The sequence below is a fragment of the Euprymna scolopes genome, chromosome 4, assembly GCF_053919585.1.
Source record: "Euprymna scolopes isolate OS-2025 chromosome 4, ASM5391958v1, whole genome shotgun sequence".
Taxonomy (NCBI): Eukaryota; Metazoa; Mollusca; class Cephalopoda; order Sepiida; family Sepiolidae; genus Euprymna; species Euprymna scolopes.
In genome coordinates, this window is record NC_136485.1 from 71,741,183 (window position 1) to 71,759,194 (window position 18,012).

Consider the following 18,012-nt stretch of genomic DNA (forward strand, 5'->3'; position numbering starts at 1 on the left):
TATAATCATACATATACTGTTACTTATACTCATACGTATTCACTACCGGGCCGAGAGAGAATGGTTCATACTAAAGACTAAAAAAATGATGCCTGATGCACCCGTCTCAGCATTATAAGATGAAGATGAAGGGTAAGAAGAGTAATATTGAAAAAGAAGTGGCAACCTCCCCTACAACTCGGTATAGTAGCTAATAAAAAGGGTGACTTTGGGTCATCTTCGACTATGATCGACCACTTTTTACTATATATTTGTTCACTGTTTTTGGGAAAGAATTCCATCAAAGTGTTCGATTACAAAGAAAAAATTTCAATATAAGAGCTTAATATTTATTTATATCAAACTGTACAGAAAGTCAAAAAAAACATTGGTACCGTCGGTTTCAAGCCTAACATAAGGGGGATCAGTTAATGGTAAATAATGTTAAGCTCTCGCCAGCCATCTGTAACAGAAAACAATATGGCTGACGAGAGCTTAACATTATTTACCATTAACTGATCCCCCTTATGTTAGGCTTGAAACCGATGGTACCAATGTTTTTTTTTACTTTCTGGACAGTTTGAAATAAATAAATAAAATATATATATATATATATATATATATATATAATTATTCTTTATACCTACAGGCATTAGCGTTTCATGCTTACACAATCATCAGTGTAGGGGTGACAATTTCTGCAGGTAATGAGATTCGAATCGAGCCACAAAGCCATTTTTGGATCCATTTGCTAAACCTCTAATTCAGTAATTGTAAACAATTGCCACGGTTATGAAGGGAATTAAAAACTATTAAACGCCGAATTCAAGCAAATACATTTTTGAAAATCTAGAGTGTTCGCACAAGTTGAAGTCGTGAACATTGCATAAACACTAGTTGATTGCCTTAGTCATAACTCCACAGACAGTGCCCATCCTTAAGTATTCTTAAAGGGGCTTGATAATTATAATTAAATAATAATTCTTTAAACTTACATACATTAGTGTTTCTTGTTAATGCAATCATCAGTGTAGAGGTTACAATTTCTGCCGGCCATGAGATTTGAACTCAGTCACAAAGATACCTTTTGCTCCATTTGCTAAGCCTCTAACTCAGGGCCATCAGACAATTATCATGAGAATAAAGGGAATTAAGAACTATTAAATGATGAATATGAATATATATATATATATATATATATATATATATATATATTATTTTTTATCTAAGCAAGAATTTCTCATTTTTCTGAAGAGTATATGCATGAAAACAAGCGGTATTGACATAATAATAACCATTTGTTTCTGCATAACGAAATGAATCTGTAAAAAATGTATCAAAATTTTAACATGCTGTAGGATCTGTTTTGTATGAAAAATAAATGTTTTGATCTATCTCGGAATGTAACTATACTGTTATTTAGAGAGAGAGAGAGAGAGAGAGAGAGAGAGAGAGAGAGAGATTGGTGTTTGTGATATAAGCCTTTGATAAATTCAAAACCGAAGCAATTAGATACATAAGACTTCAACCTTGTTTATTAATGTCTAGAGTTCATGGTTGGACATTTTAGAAGTATTTTTATATCTTGGTGTTTTTAATATTTTTCCCCCCATTTTTGGGATTAATACTTTTCAGATAGCCTCCATCCTTCTTCAGTCAATAAAAATGCAAAATCCAGTTAAAATTCAATGTTTGTTCAAAACGCGTACATCAGTTTCAAAGAAACTTGTGCATCTGTTTTTGTGTTATTTTTTTTTATCCACGTTTAAACCATTATTTTTTATGTTTTTTGTCTGTTTGTTTTAATCCAAAAACTGTGGAGATGTAAAAATGCGTGGCTAAAGCGTTCTCTGAATGTATCTAAAAATTATTAAAAAAAAAAAAAAATGGAACTTCAAAAATCGTGTTCGATTGTGTTCTAATATTTATGGTTCAAAATTCATGCAAATTGGGCATAATTGATTTTTCAAATAGTGCAGAGTTATGTCCCCTGTTTTACACCTTTACAACCCTTAAAAATACTCAGATGAAATTGAAAGTTGGAGAATATTTCTTATTGGTTTAGCTATGGTTCAAATTTCATACAAATTTGAAATATTTGAATTTTTAAAAGGGAAGGATTGTGTCATTATAACCATCAATATATACATGAACCTCAGGCTAAAACATCCCTAGTAACATTCTGATTATAAATGTCACAGGTTTTGCTAAAAAAGTCAAATACTGAAAATTGATATGTGGACATGCCAGACGTATTTCTCTATGTAAGATTTGTTTTAATTTGAATAAAATCTGCCATTTTAGAGAGCCAGTGCAATGTAGGATTTTTTAAAAAATAAACATTTGTTTATAATCAAACTAGCGGAGGGGGGGGGCTTTTCCCGGTTGTAAAATATGCTTGAATATGAAATTTTAATTTGTTCGGATTTCATATATATTATTATAGAGTTGTGATTTTAAAAGTAAAAAAAGTATTTGGGTGGCATCAGCTAGAATCGGAACCGAAAACAAAACTGTAGCATTCAAAGCTGGTGACGTTACCACTGCACCAACGTGACACATTTAAAAATAAACTAAGATTAATGTATAAAATGTATAACGATTTTTAAAATTTGGACCCTTTTTGATCCCTTAAAAACTACTTTAATCGGCTAAAGACCGATAAAAGAACGGTTTTAAAAAATCCAATCATTTGAGGCCCTTAGTGCCACTCTGCAACATTTAATAGTTTAGATGCTACAGCTTTAATTTCGGTTTCGATTCTAACTGATGGTACCCAAATACTTTTTTTTTTCACTTTTGAAATCATAACTTTATAATAATATTTACGAAATCTAGACAAATTAAAATATCATATTTAAGCATATTTTATAACCAGGCAAAACCGGGCGCACCTCACCCTGCTATTATATATATATATATATATATATATATATATATATATATATATATATATATATATATATATATATATATATATATATATATATACATACATATATATATATTACAGATTATCTGTTAATAGAAATTTGGTTAAAGATTACTGGATATCTTGATTTTGTTATTTTTAAATAACTTATTTATAGGGGGGTGTTTTGTTTTGTATTGGGTAAAATGGGTGTAATATTTTTCTCTATATACTTTCAAGAGCTTTCAGCCAATTATGTTGCCATTGTGATAGTTTGTGAGGTGATTATGCTGTGATAGGTTGTGATCTGAATCAAGCTGGCACAGTTGCATATCCTTTCAGATGAAACTTTAAAATATCAATGGATAAATAAAAATTAAACAAGATTTATTGTTCTCTCTCCTTGTATATATATATATATATATATATATATATATATATATATATATATATATATATATATTTAAATATAAACAAATTGACGCGGTCGCGACATTGGACATGCTAATGATTTGGACCAATGGTCGGTTAAAGCCAGAAGTTCTCGTCAGGTGATTTAATAAATGGTTGCTTTCTACAGAAGAAATTAGTCCTCAAAATTTGTTTATATTAATAAAATATATCTTGTTCTTCTTTTAGTGAGCACTCTTAATAACCTTGTTAAATTCATTAGTTATCACTATTTAATACCTTTAACCTGGTGTGTATATATATACATATATATATATGTCTGTATATATATATGTATATATATATATATATGTTTGTGTGTATATATATATATGTTTGTATATATATATGTTTGTATATATATATGTTTGTATATATATATATATATGTTTGTATATATATATGTTTGTATATATATATATATGTTTGTATATATATATGTTTGTATATATATACATATGTTTGTATATATATATATATGTTCGTAAATATATACATATGTTTGTATATATATATATATATATATATATATGTTCGTATATATATATATATATATATGTTTGTATATATATATATATGTTCGTATATATATATGTTTGTATATATATATATGTTTGTATATATATATATATATATGTTTGTATATATATATATGTTTGTATATATATATGTTTGTATATATATATATATATATATATATATATATATGTTTGTATATATATATATATATGTTTGTATATATATATATATGTTTGTATATATATATATATGTTTGTATATATATATATGTTTGTATATATATATATATATGTTTTTATATATATATATATGTTTGTATATATATATATGTTTGTATATATATATATGTTTGTATATATATATGTTCGTATATATATATATGTTTGTATATATATATATATATGTTCGTATATGTATATATATATGTTTGTATATATATATATGTTCGTATATGTATATATATGTTTGTATATATATATATATATGTTTGTATATATATATATGTTTGTATATATATATATGTTTGTGTGCGTATATATATATATGTTTGTGTGTATATATATATATATGTTTGTATATATATATATGTTTGTATATATATATATATATGTTTGTATATATATATATATGTTTGTATATATATATATATATATATATATATATATTTATATATATATATGTGTGTTTGTATATATATATATATATGTTTGTATATATATATATATATATGTTTGTATATATATATATATATATATATATATGTTTGTATATATATATATATGTTTGTATATATATATGTTTGTATATATATATATTTTTTTTTTTTTTGTGTGATGTCTTTCGGCGGTCAGAGCTCTCCAAGGTCACTGCGGCAAGCGGCCTCCAGTTGGGACGGTATAGGCGGCGTCAAACCAATAGACCGCTGCACCGTTTCGCTGTCCCTCTTTACACAGACAAGCATGTGGCGTAAGCTATTGGATTCACTGCGTCTCATAGCGGTATAACCGGGGATCTGAGGTTCGTCTGGTACAGACTTCAGCCAGGTATCCAGCGCCGACTTGAACGATTCTGTTTTGCAGTTCGTGATCTCTCTGATGTTACGTGGCAGGCAATTGAAGAGCGTAGGACCCCGGGAATTTAAACTCGATTCCCTGAGCCGTCGGATCCAGTTGTTCCTGGCACTGGTTAGGGGTGGTACCACACACCTTCTGCCACGTTTTGAGATATGGTGCTGTATACCAGCGTTGGGCACCTGGTTCTCCATCATACGCCAGGTATAGATGATTGAATATCTTTCTTGCCTGCGTTGAATCGATTTGATATTCAACACATCCAGCAGTCGCCAATAATTCATATATATATATATATATATATATATATATATATATATATATATATATATATATATATATATGTATATATATATATATATATGTTTGTATGTATATATGTTTGTATATATATATATATGTTTGTATATATATATATATGTTTGTATATATATATGTGTTTGTATATATATATATATGTTTGTATATATATATATATATATATGTTTGTATATATATATATATATATGTTTGTATATATATATGTTTGTATATATATATATATGTTTGTATATATATATATATATGTTTGTATATATATATATATATATATGTTTGTATATATATATATGTTTGTATATATATATATATACGTTTGTATATATATATATATATATATGTTTGTATATATATATATATGTTTGTATATATATATATGTTTGTATGTATATATATATATGTTTGTATATATATATATATGTGTGTGTTTGTATATATATATATGTGTGTGTGTGTTTGTATATATATATATATATATATGTTTGTATATATATAGATATATGTTTGTATATATATATGTTTGTATATATATAGATATATGTTTGTATATATATATGTTTGTATATATATGTATATATATGTATATATATATATATAGATACAGGGGGATGCAAAAGTAGGTATACAGTAGTCAAAAAAAGAAAAAACGTATAAAGTTAAAGGCATTTATTATACAGACAAACAAATGTTGCATAAACAAGTAATAATTAGCACGTATAATAAGAAACACATGTAATAGGAAGCCCTATTTCTGCAGGTATTCAAATTGCTTGCCGTCAGCGTTAACACATTCCTCTAATCGAGAGCGAACACTCATGCACACTTTAGAACAAAGATCTTTATCAGCATCAATTTCCTGACAAGCTTCCAAAACGAACTGAATCATGTTTTCGACAGTGCGAGGCTTGCGTGCAAAAACCTTATCTTTTACTGTGCCCCAAAAAAAGAAATCCATGGGAGTTAAATCTGGCGAGCGTGGTTGCCAGTCGATGGCGCCACGGCGTCCAATCCATCTGTTGAGAAATTTTAAGTCAAGTAGTGCTTGCACAGTGAGTGCAAAATGAGGTGGGGCTCCGTCTTGTTGAAAATAAAATTCATCATTTTGGTATTGTTCACGTACTTGGGGTATTATTGTATCCTGCAACATGTTTAAGTACACAGTTTGATCAATGCTTGTGTGAAGAATAATGGGGCCAACAACACCTTTGTAAGAAAGCCCGGCCCATACTGTTACCCCGGGTTGATTGAGTTGTTTTTCAATAGTGATGCGAGGGTTTTCGGTTGCATAATAAATGCAATTGTGTCGATTAACGGCACCTGATAATTTAAAGTTTGCTTCGTCAGACCATACAATTTTATTTAGAATACCGTTACCTTAAAGTTCCTCGCTCAGGATGTTTTCAGAAAATTGTAAACGCCGATCCGAGTCATCTTCCAATAAACCATGTATCAATCGAGGTGTGTACATCTTTAGATCGGCATGATTCATCAGGCGCCCCAATGATCTAGGCTCAATACCAAGTTCAGATAAGGCTCTGTATTTCGATTTCTGTGGGCTCTAAGTGAATGCATGAGCAACTTTGAATTCATTTTCTTGTGTTGTCACCACTTTTCGGTGCATTGTGGATACTCCCTGTCTGTTCAAATTTGTCATGCAGTCGATAAACCGTGAGCCTTGTTGGGGGAGGTGTTGCAAAGGTTTTGACCCACTGTTCTCTTACGCGTTCACTATTTTCTGTCTTCCAGTATTGTTTTAATATCCATTTTCGCTGTTCGTCAGTCAAATTACCGGCCATGATTAAATTGCCAATTTAACTGAAAAAATAAAAATAAATGATTCAAAGTACATGCACATTAATCAAAAGGAAATTTAATTAATAAAAAAAAAGACTAAAAGTGGATGCATTTTTACTTTAAGGTATGTAGCTTTCAGTTCAATAAAATGTCAGTAATTTCAAAACTGTATACCTACTTTTGCACACACCCCTGTATATATATGTTTACATATATATGTGTGTGTGTGTGTGTATATATATATATATATATATATGTAAATATGTGTATATATATATATATATATGTAAATATGTGTGTATATATATATATATGTAAATATGTGTGTATATATATATATATATATATATATATGTAAATATGTGTGTATATATATATATATATATATATATATATATATATAACATATATATGACAAGACGTTGCAATCATCCTACATATATGTAAATATGTGTGTGTATATATATATAAATATGTGTGTATATATATATGCAAATATGTGTGTATATATATATATGTAAATATGTGTGTATATATATATATGCAAATATGTGTGTGTATATATACATATATATATATATGCAAATATGTGTATATATATATATGCAAATATGTGTGTGTATATATATATATATGTGTGTGTGTATATATATATATATATAAATATGTGTGTATATATATGTATATATGTAAATATGTGTGTATATATATATGTAAATATGTGTGTGCGTATATATATATATGTAAATATGTGTGTATATATATATATATATGTAAATATGTGTGTATATATATATATATATAAATATGGGTGTATATATATATGTAAATATGTGTGTATATATATATATATGTAAATATGTGTGCATATATATATGTAAATATGTGTGTATGTATATATATATGTAAATATGTGTGTATGTGTGTATATATATATATATATATATATATATATATATATATATATATATATATATATATACGCTGTGCGTGCAAAAATCAAGCATTATATCGTTTGAAAATTTTCAAAAACCAGCATTTCTTCAGATTTTATGAATAAACACACTTTAGGCAATGTAGCATTTTTTGAAAAAAGGCGGGGGGGGGGGTAATCCCTAACGGGGAAAAGCATGCAAGAAACATTTACCTTGATTGTGGTTATGGAAGAGCCCATTTTTTCTTTCTATTCAAAAAATGCTACATTACCTAAAGTGTGTTTATTCATAAAGTCTGAAGAAATGCTGGTTTTCGAAAATTTTCAAATGATATAATGCTTGAAATTGTCGAACTAGACATTGAAACAATTGTAACGTAAAATGAAATACACTTTTTGTTGTCATCAACATCTTGTCTTGAAGTCTTGATTTTGCATACACAGCATATTAATGCTCAATTTTGAAATGTGATAATTTTGTAGCTTAATCCTTAAGTCAACCATTTTTTGCTTAAAACCTATTGGTATGTGTATATATATATACATATATATATATGTGTGTGTGTGTGTGTGTGTGTGTGTGTGTGTGTGTGTGTGTGTGTGTGTGTGTGTGTGTGTGTGTGTGTGTGTGTGTGTGTGTGTGTGAGTATGAAGGATAGAAATAAAAACCAATTAAACACAGGGAGAAAATATAAAACAAATGAGAGAGATGACGTTTTTCTTCAGATCAATGAATGTCTTCAGAAAAAGTGAAAATTTTAAATTTGTCAAGAAAAATGACAAAGCATAGTAAAAAGATACAAAACAGGATATTTTTATCATGTAATTAATTCGAAAATATACAGCACGTATGAAAAACGTGCTAATAGTAAAAGGAATGACATGAGTCAGATCTTCTGTTTGTTTTTATTTTTTCCTGTGTTTAATTGTTTTCCTTTCTGTCTTTTATGCATTCTGTCTTGTAATCTTTTCAAAAACTGCAAATTTACAACAACAATTACGATTAGAGATGCTGTGTTGCCTGTTAGTGTATATTTTAAACTGATTTAGGGGCGATAATTTAAGCTGGTTTTAAGCGAATTTGTTGCTGCGGACTTTTTTTTTTACCTCCTCAATTTGAAGTTATTTTTTTTTAATTGACGTGGACACTAAAATGTTTCAATTAAAAGTCAAATATGAACAAGTAAAATTATAGAAGAATAAAAGGCCAATAAAATGAGGTATAGTTTGTTTAAACAGTTACATTAAATTCAGCTTAAATTTGCAGTTTTTGAAAAAATTACAAGTGCGGACCTTCTTTTTGCCGACACTGTGTCTATACACACACACACACACACATGTATATAAATTAAATATGTTCAAATGTACTGGACTAAAAACCAATATCTTTTCAAAAGTGCTCAATATATAGAACTTTTATCAGTAAAATTATAAAAACGTCAGAGTGACCTATGTTTCAACAACGTTAACCGTCTTATCAAGGATTCAATAATTAGTATAATTATTATTGATTAATTATTGATTACTGATGATTCTTCTATCGTTATTTTCATGATAAATGCTCAGCTGTGCCCCCCTTGCCTAACTTTCACAAAAAATCACTCAACTAGCTACAACCACTATCAACAATTTCCCCTACTCTCTAACTTTGCCAAAATCGAAACACAGATTCCATGAACAAAACTTCTTTCCTAGAACTGCCCACCTGTGGAACACTTTTCCATTGGCTTCCCAGCTAATTACAATATGGTAGCCTTCAAGTCCAATGTAAACAAAGTCTTTAAATAATCTAAATTATACCCAATCTACACCATTAATGATTATTACATTACCACCTTACATTCATTAACCCTTATCCTTGAGTGGCCCAAGGACCTTGATAAGTGGGGACTTCATTGTAAAAAAAGAAAGACAGAGACAGTTAATCTTGTGTAAACATAGGTCAATCCACATAGAGATTTTTCTGGTGTTTTATATATATATATATATATATATATATATATATATATATATATATATATATATATATATATATATATATTGTTTACATGCCTACCCACGAGGGCAGAATTAGACACAAGGTCAGTTTTTAATCTAGGGAGAAATCAGCTCCTCAAAAAGGGGCATTCTGGTTAGTAACAAATGTAAAAAAATTGTATCAGTCATGAAGGATTTCTCCTCCACTAACGGAGACCAAAGAAAGTGAAGTGCAGCATCAGAACAGATACTACACTTTGATCCTGGCCCAAAGGCTAAGCGATATTTATTTGCTCCCCCACCGAGCAAATTAGGCACAAGGCCGATTTTTAATGTGAGGAGTGAAGGGGAAATGGGGACCAACTCCCTGGGGAGTAGGGGAGCTGGATAGTGACAATTGGTATGAAGGGTTGACCCTACATTGACCAAGGTCTTATATGTGGGGTTTACCCCACATATGGTCTTTGCTTGCACTATCTGCCGAAACAGATGGTATTTATTTGCTCCCCCACCGAGCAAATTAGGCACAAGGCCAATTTTTAATGTGAGGAGTGAAGGGAGGGGGAAGGGAAAAAGGGGACCAGCTCCCGAAAGGTGGGAAATGGGAGCTGGTTAAAGGTCAGGCATGTGGGGTTGCCCCCACATCTGGTCTTTGCTAGTCATAGCTAGTCATAGCTTGCAGTATCTGCCGAAACAGATACTACACTTTGATCTTGGCCTGAAGTCCAAGAACCTTTTATATATATATATATATATATATATATATATATATATATATATATATACATACATACAAATAGGTGAATATGTAATGTATGAGAAGTAGAATATTTAAAAAGATATTACTTTATCCAATTTCAAAATTACAATCTTTTGCAAAAAAAAACATTTCTGTTTTAAATCTATCTTCTTATCAGCAGCCAACAACCATATTTCGTTTTTAATATATTAGCTATCCATCTATTAGTGTATGAAAGCTCTGATCCATATAACGAATGAATTAATGAGCTTATATTACCTATAGTATTGACACGACTCCTAAAAGGAAAATATGAAAAATAATCGCTTCACTCATATGAGATACAGAAGTATTTAGAGTTAATACTTTCGCCCTTATCAGAAACATGGAATCTGAGGATTGAAGTACTGTGGCAAAATGACGTAGCCTCTTTTGAGGAAACTGGGGGCTATAATATATATATATATATATATATATATATATATATATATATATATATATATATATATATATATATATATACACACACACACATTTTACATATATATATATATACATTATATACACATTAGATATATATATATACACATTAGATATATATATACACACATTAGATATATATATATATATATATACACATTAGATATATATATATATATATAAACATTAGATATATATATACACATTAGATATATATATATATATATATACACATTAGATATATATATACACATTAGATATATATACACATTAGATATATATATATATATATACACATTAGATATGTATATATATACACACACATTAGATATATATATATACACATTAGATATATATATATATACACATTAGATATATATATACACATTAGATATAGATATATATATACACATTAGATATATATATATATATATACACATTAGATATAGATATATATATACACATTAGATATATATATATTAGATATATATATATACACACATTAGATAGATATATATATATACATTAGATAGATATATACATTATATATATACAAATTATATGTATATATATATACAAATTATATGTATATATATATACAAATTATATGTATATATATATATATACAAATTATATGTATATATATATATACAAATTATATGTATATATATACACACATTATATGTATATATGCATTATATATATACCTTATATACATTATATGTATATATACATTATATATATACATTATATATACATTATATGTATATATACATTATATATATACATGATATATATACATTATATGTATATATACATTATATATATACATTATATGTATATATACATTATATATATATACATTATATATATACATTATATATATATACATTATATGTATATATACATTATATATATACATTATATATATACACACATATATATACAGTATATATATACATTATATATATACACACACATATATATATACAGTATATATATACATTATATATATGCACACACATATATATATATACATTATATATATACAGACACATATATATACATTATATATATACACACACATATATATACATTATGTATATACACACACATATATATATACATTATATATATACACACATATATACATTATATATATACTCATATATATATATACACATTATATATATATATATTTATAATATATATACATATATATAATATATATATACATATATATATAATATATAAACATATATATATATAATATATAAACATATATATATATAATATACAAACATATATATATATAATATAGAAACATATGTTTTAATATATATACATATATGTACATATATTTATAATATATATACATATATGTACATATATTTATAATATATATACATATATTTATAATATATATACATATATGTACATATATATATATTTATAATATATATACATATATACATATATATATATATATTTATAATATATATACATATATATATACATATATGATAAGAAATATCGAAATAGTATTCCGACAAAATAGAGAAATAAAAAGGAACAAACCGTATTATGTGTTCATCAATGTTTCGTTTTTATTTCGAGACTTTCATCCAGAGGAAGTCTCGAAATAAAGACCAAACGTTGATGAACACATAATATGGTCGTGTTCCTTTTTATTTCTCTCTCTCTCTCTCTCTCTCTCTCTCTCTCTCTATATATATATATATATATATATATATATATATATATATATATATATATATATATATATATGTATATATATATATATATATAAATATATATATATATATATATATATATATATATATATATATATATATATATATATATATATATATATATATATACACTTACAGGGAACTAATTTTTTTTCTTTTTCAGTAGCTTTTCATCTGAAATAAATTGCTTGTCATTATTTCTTGGTATTTATTTCAAAACACATAAATAATATTCAGCAAAATATAAATTCCATAAAAAAAACAAAAAAACTGAGTGATGTAAAAAAAAAAAAAAAAAATGGCTACAAACTTAATGATAAAATTGTGATCTTAACACTGTCCGCATTATGCCACACGCATGCCTACACACATTCATGTTAGCGGGCTTAACCACCCGGTTTCCTATCGATGAAAGATTTTTCACTGACAAATTAAAATTGAAAACAGTTGAGATAAACTCTCACACATGACCCTCCCAGCTGCCGATCGCATGAAAAGTCACCAAATCAATTTCTTCTTTTTCTCCTTTGCCTTTTTTTCGATTGCTATCATCCGTATTCATTTGAAAATGTTGTCTCCAGTGTAATAACATCTTTTTGCTCTTGGATTTTACATATCTGATGAAGGTATACATTGTATCGAAACCTCATATGAACTGAATAAAGCCTATTTCACATAAGAATACTGTTATTATTATTATTATTATTATTATTATTATTATTATTATTATATATTTAACGTCAAGGGTGTGAATTCCATATAGAAACGTTGATTTAATCTAAATAAAATAAAATATGCATCAAGTGTGCTTGAAAGCCAAATCACAACGTAATAGGAAAATAAATATTTTACTTGTTTGAAAATTATAACATAAATATATTTCGGAGCTATACTCCATCCTCAGTATGTTGGTTTCTTTCTTTTTTTTAAATCAACATTTCTATATGGAATTCGCACCCTTCACATTATTCTTGCGTTGCTTACACACAGTTCCAACATTTCAAAATACAGGGTGTCCATAAAGTTCGTATGCACTTTAAAAAATTTATAACTTTATTTATATTTGCGATAGAAATAATCTGTAAAAAATGTTATAAAGTTTCATGTATTTAGTTTTAAGTATAGTTATTGAATAATTTCTCACCACAAAAGTCGTAACAATTTTTAGATAAGTAAAAAATAAGTAAAAAATATATTCTTTTGTTTTTTTAGAATCAATTTGATCCGATGGCTTCAATTGAGGAAAAAGTAAACTGTGTCCTTTGGATGGCTGAATTGAAATCTACTATTGCTGTACAAAGAAAGTTTAGAATTGAATACAATAAAAAAAGCGCCTCATAGAAACACCATTGTTAAATAGATGAAAAAATTTTAAGAGACAGGCTCTGTCCATGATAAACCACGGTCTGGAAGGCCATGTGTCAGTGACGAAAGTGTTGCTTCCATAGAAGAATCCTTTACTGCAAGTCCAAGAAATTCTGTAAGACGGGCATCATTGGAGCTCGGGCTGCCAAAGTCTACTGTGCATAAGTTTCTGCAGGCAAAACTTCATATGAAAGCTAACAAAATTCAATTACATCAACAGTTGTTAGAAGATTATTATGCACAGCTAACTTTCTGTCACCAGTTCAATGAAAAACTTTGCAATGATGATGCATTTGTGAGTAATTTACTGTTTTCTGATGAAGCAACATTTCACATTAGTGGCAAGGTCAACAGGCATAATTGCCGAATTTGGGGAACTGAAAACCCAAATGAAACTGTTGAACATGAAAGGGACTCTCTTAAAGTTAATGTGTGGTGTGCTTTGGGGATAAATCGAATCATAGGGCCATATTGTTTTGAAGATTGTGTTATTAACAGTGACAGCTACTTAGATATGTTGCAGAATTACTTTATTCCGCAACTTGAACAATTAAACTTGAAAGATGATACAGTGTTTCAACAAGATGGAGCTCCTTGTCACTTTGCTCAGCATGTTAGACAGTTTCTAAATCAGGAATTTCCTAACAGATGGATCGGAAGGGGTGACCATTTCATTCGCCTCCACGTTCGCCAGATTTGACTCCATGAGATTTTTTTTATGGGGACATGTGAAAACAATTGTGTATGCAACCAAACCTAGTTTATTGGAAGATTTTAAAGCTAGAATAACTAATTTGATTTCAGGCATTACTATAAATCATTTGGCAAATGTTTTTTGTGAACTGCAAAATCGTATTACCCTTTGTATTGCTAATGATGGAGGGCATGTGGAAAGTTAAATAAAATTTCAATGAAAGCTTAAAAAATATAGATTTACTTCTTTCAAATCCATTTTACAGATTATTTCTATTGCAAGTACAAATGAAGTTATAATTTTTTTAAAGTGCACACGGACTTTATGGACACCCTGTACAACTGTTGAGATACAACACGCAGCTCTCTACAAACAGACTTTTCTTTCTCCAACTTTACGACATGATAAGGAAGAAGAAAAGAAAAAAAGCAAGAAAACAACATACTAAGGATGAAGTACAGCTCCGAAATATATTTATGTTATAAATTTCAAACAAGTAAAATATTTATTTTCCTAGTATTATGTTGTGATTTGGCTTACAAGTGCACTTGATACGTATTTTTTTTTTTTTTTTTTAATTCAATTTTCACCCCAAAAAAGGCACAGTGCCACTTTGAAGCAGGGGGCTACTATCAGGGACTTAATTAGTGGGGTCATTATGAAGGGAGATGAGTAGAAAGATGTTTGTTAACATTACACTTGAACTTCTGCATATCATTGCAGTTGGGAAAGCAGAATCCCAGAAGGGAGTTCCAAAGACCCGCAGTTCTGGGGAAGAAACTATTGGAGTAAAAGGCTTTCTTGCACCTAGGGATCTCTACTGTAAAGGGATGAGACTTAGTAGCTTGTCGGGTTTGTCGGGGGTAGTTATGTCGGGGAGGTACAAGTGTTTGCAGTTCGTCAGAGCATTCACCATTGAAGTATTTGTAGAACAGACAGAGGGATGCAACATCTCGTCGATGGGACAGAGGCTGAAGCCTAGATGACAGTTCAGGACCTATCAGGTTGGCGACACTCTTTTGAACCCTGTCCAGGAGCGAGAGACAAGAAGCAGATGCACCAGCCCAGATGTGACAACAGTACTCCATACATGGGCGAATGGTTGCCTTATAGAGGTATAGGATACTGTCAGGTGTAAGTAGTTTTCTAGCACGGTAGAGGGAGCCAACCTTCCTTGCAGCAGCCTTGGCAATGCTCTCAATGTATCTATTCCAGTTCATATTCCCTGTAAACGTTAGGCCGAGGAGTTTAAAAGAAGTACTTTCAGGTAATGTGTTCTTGGCCATTGCTATTGGTGGCAGAGAAGGTTTCTTGTAGTTATTGAAGGAAACAAGCTTAGTCTTAGCAGCATTGAATGTGACCAACCATTTTTGTCCCCATTCCACTACGGATTGGAGGTCATCCTCTAGCGTTTCTGCCATTTCCTTGGATATGTGTTCATTTGTTTTCCCCTCATATCTGTTATAGAGAGTGGTGTCATCGGCAAATATACCAATCTCCAAAACAATTTTATCAGGGAGGTCGTTTATGAATATCAGGAATAATAGAGGTCCAAGGATAGACCCCTGAGGTACTCCCGCATTTATGTCGTATTGTTTGGATGTACGACCGTCGAGGACAACTTTGATTTTTCTATTACTTAAGAAGGATTTAATTACATTATGAATTCTTTCAGTGATTCCATATGATCTAATTTTCCTTAGAAGACCATCGTGCCATACCTTGTCAAAAGCCTTAGATATATCGAGAGCCACCGCTCTACCCTCCCCTGTTTTATCCAATGAACGGTATATACGTTCAGAAACTACAGTTAAGATATCTGCTGTTGAACGGCCTTGCCTGAATCCATATTGTTTGTCAGTCAGGAGTTTAGCAGCTGTTAGGTGCTGGACTAGGGCTTGATTAACTAAGGACTCAAATATTTTGGCGAAAAGCGGGAGGAGGCTAATGGGACGATAATTTAGTGGGTCACTCTTTCACCAGAATTCTTGAAGACTGGTACCACAGAGGCGGTTTTCCAGCAGTCGGGAAAACAAGATTCGTTAAGGCATTTATTGTAAAGTTTGGACAGAACTGGAGTAATCTCGGCAGAGCATTTTTTTAATAGCACAGCCGGGATGAGATCTGGTCCACATGCTTTTGAGGTGTCTAGGTTTTTTATAATAGCATGTACCTGAGAAGGGGTGATTTTCAAATCGTCTAGTGAGGCGTCTGTTCGCAGAGGAAAATCAGGGAGTGAGTGGTGTACCGAGTTCAGTGTGGAGTTTGAGGCAAACCGACTGGCAAGCAGATTAGCCTTGTCAGTTGCCGTGCAAGCAACCTCATGATCGTTTGATAGTGGGGGAATAGTTGACTGTCCATTATTTACTACGCTGTTGTAGATTTTCCAAAAATCCCGGGTTCCTAATGTCTGTGCTTCGATGCGTTTTCTGGTGGTTTCAGAGTAATCTGTCTTAGCTGTCTCTATCACTCTCTTACAATTATTTCTAGCTTCTATAAACTTCTGTTTATTTGAGCTGGACTTATGTCGGTTGAATCTGCGGAACGCATGCTGCCTTTGACAAATGGCAGCTGCACAAGCAGAAGTAAACCATTGGGGGGAGTAGGGCTTGCTATAGAATTTCCGTGCGGGAACATGTGCTTCAATAGCAGTTTTGAACCATTCAGTGGTCTCATTTGCACACTGTTCCGCTGGAAGAGTAAAGATATTTTGCCATGGGGCATCTCTGATGAGCTCCCTGATGGCTTCCCAATCAGCCTTTTTGTAATACCTCGTTGTTTTGAGTAGTGGGTCTTCAGTTTTAGGGCAAGAATTTAGGCTGATTTCTACCATTATCACAGCGTGATCAGCATTCCCGAGTGGGCTGTGGGCATTTGTTGTACAGTCATTGGGAACCGTTGTCAGAAAGAGATCTAGAAGTGAGGCATGTTGATCTTGCTGGTCTGGGAAACGTGTCGGAAATGTAACCAACTGAGATAGGGAATTTATTATATATATATTTTTATGTATATTGTGACGTGTTCCGGG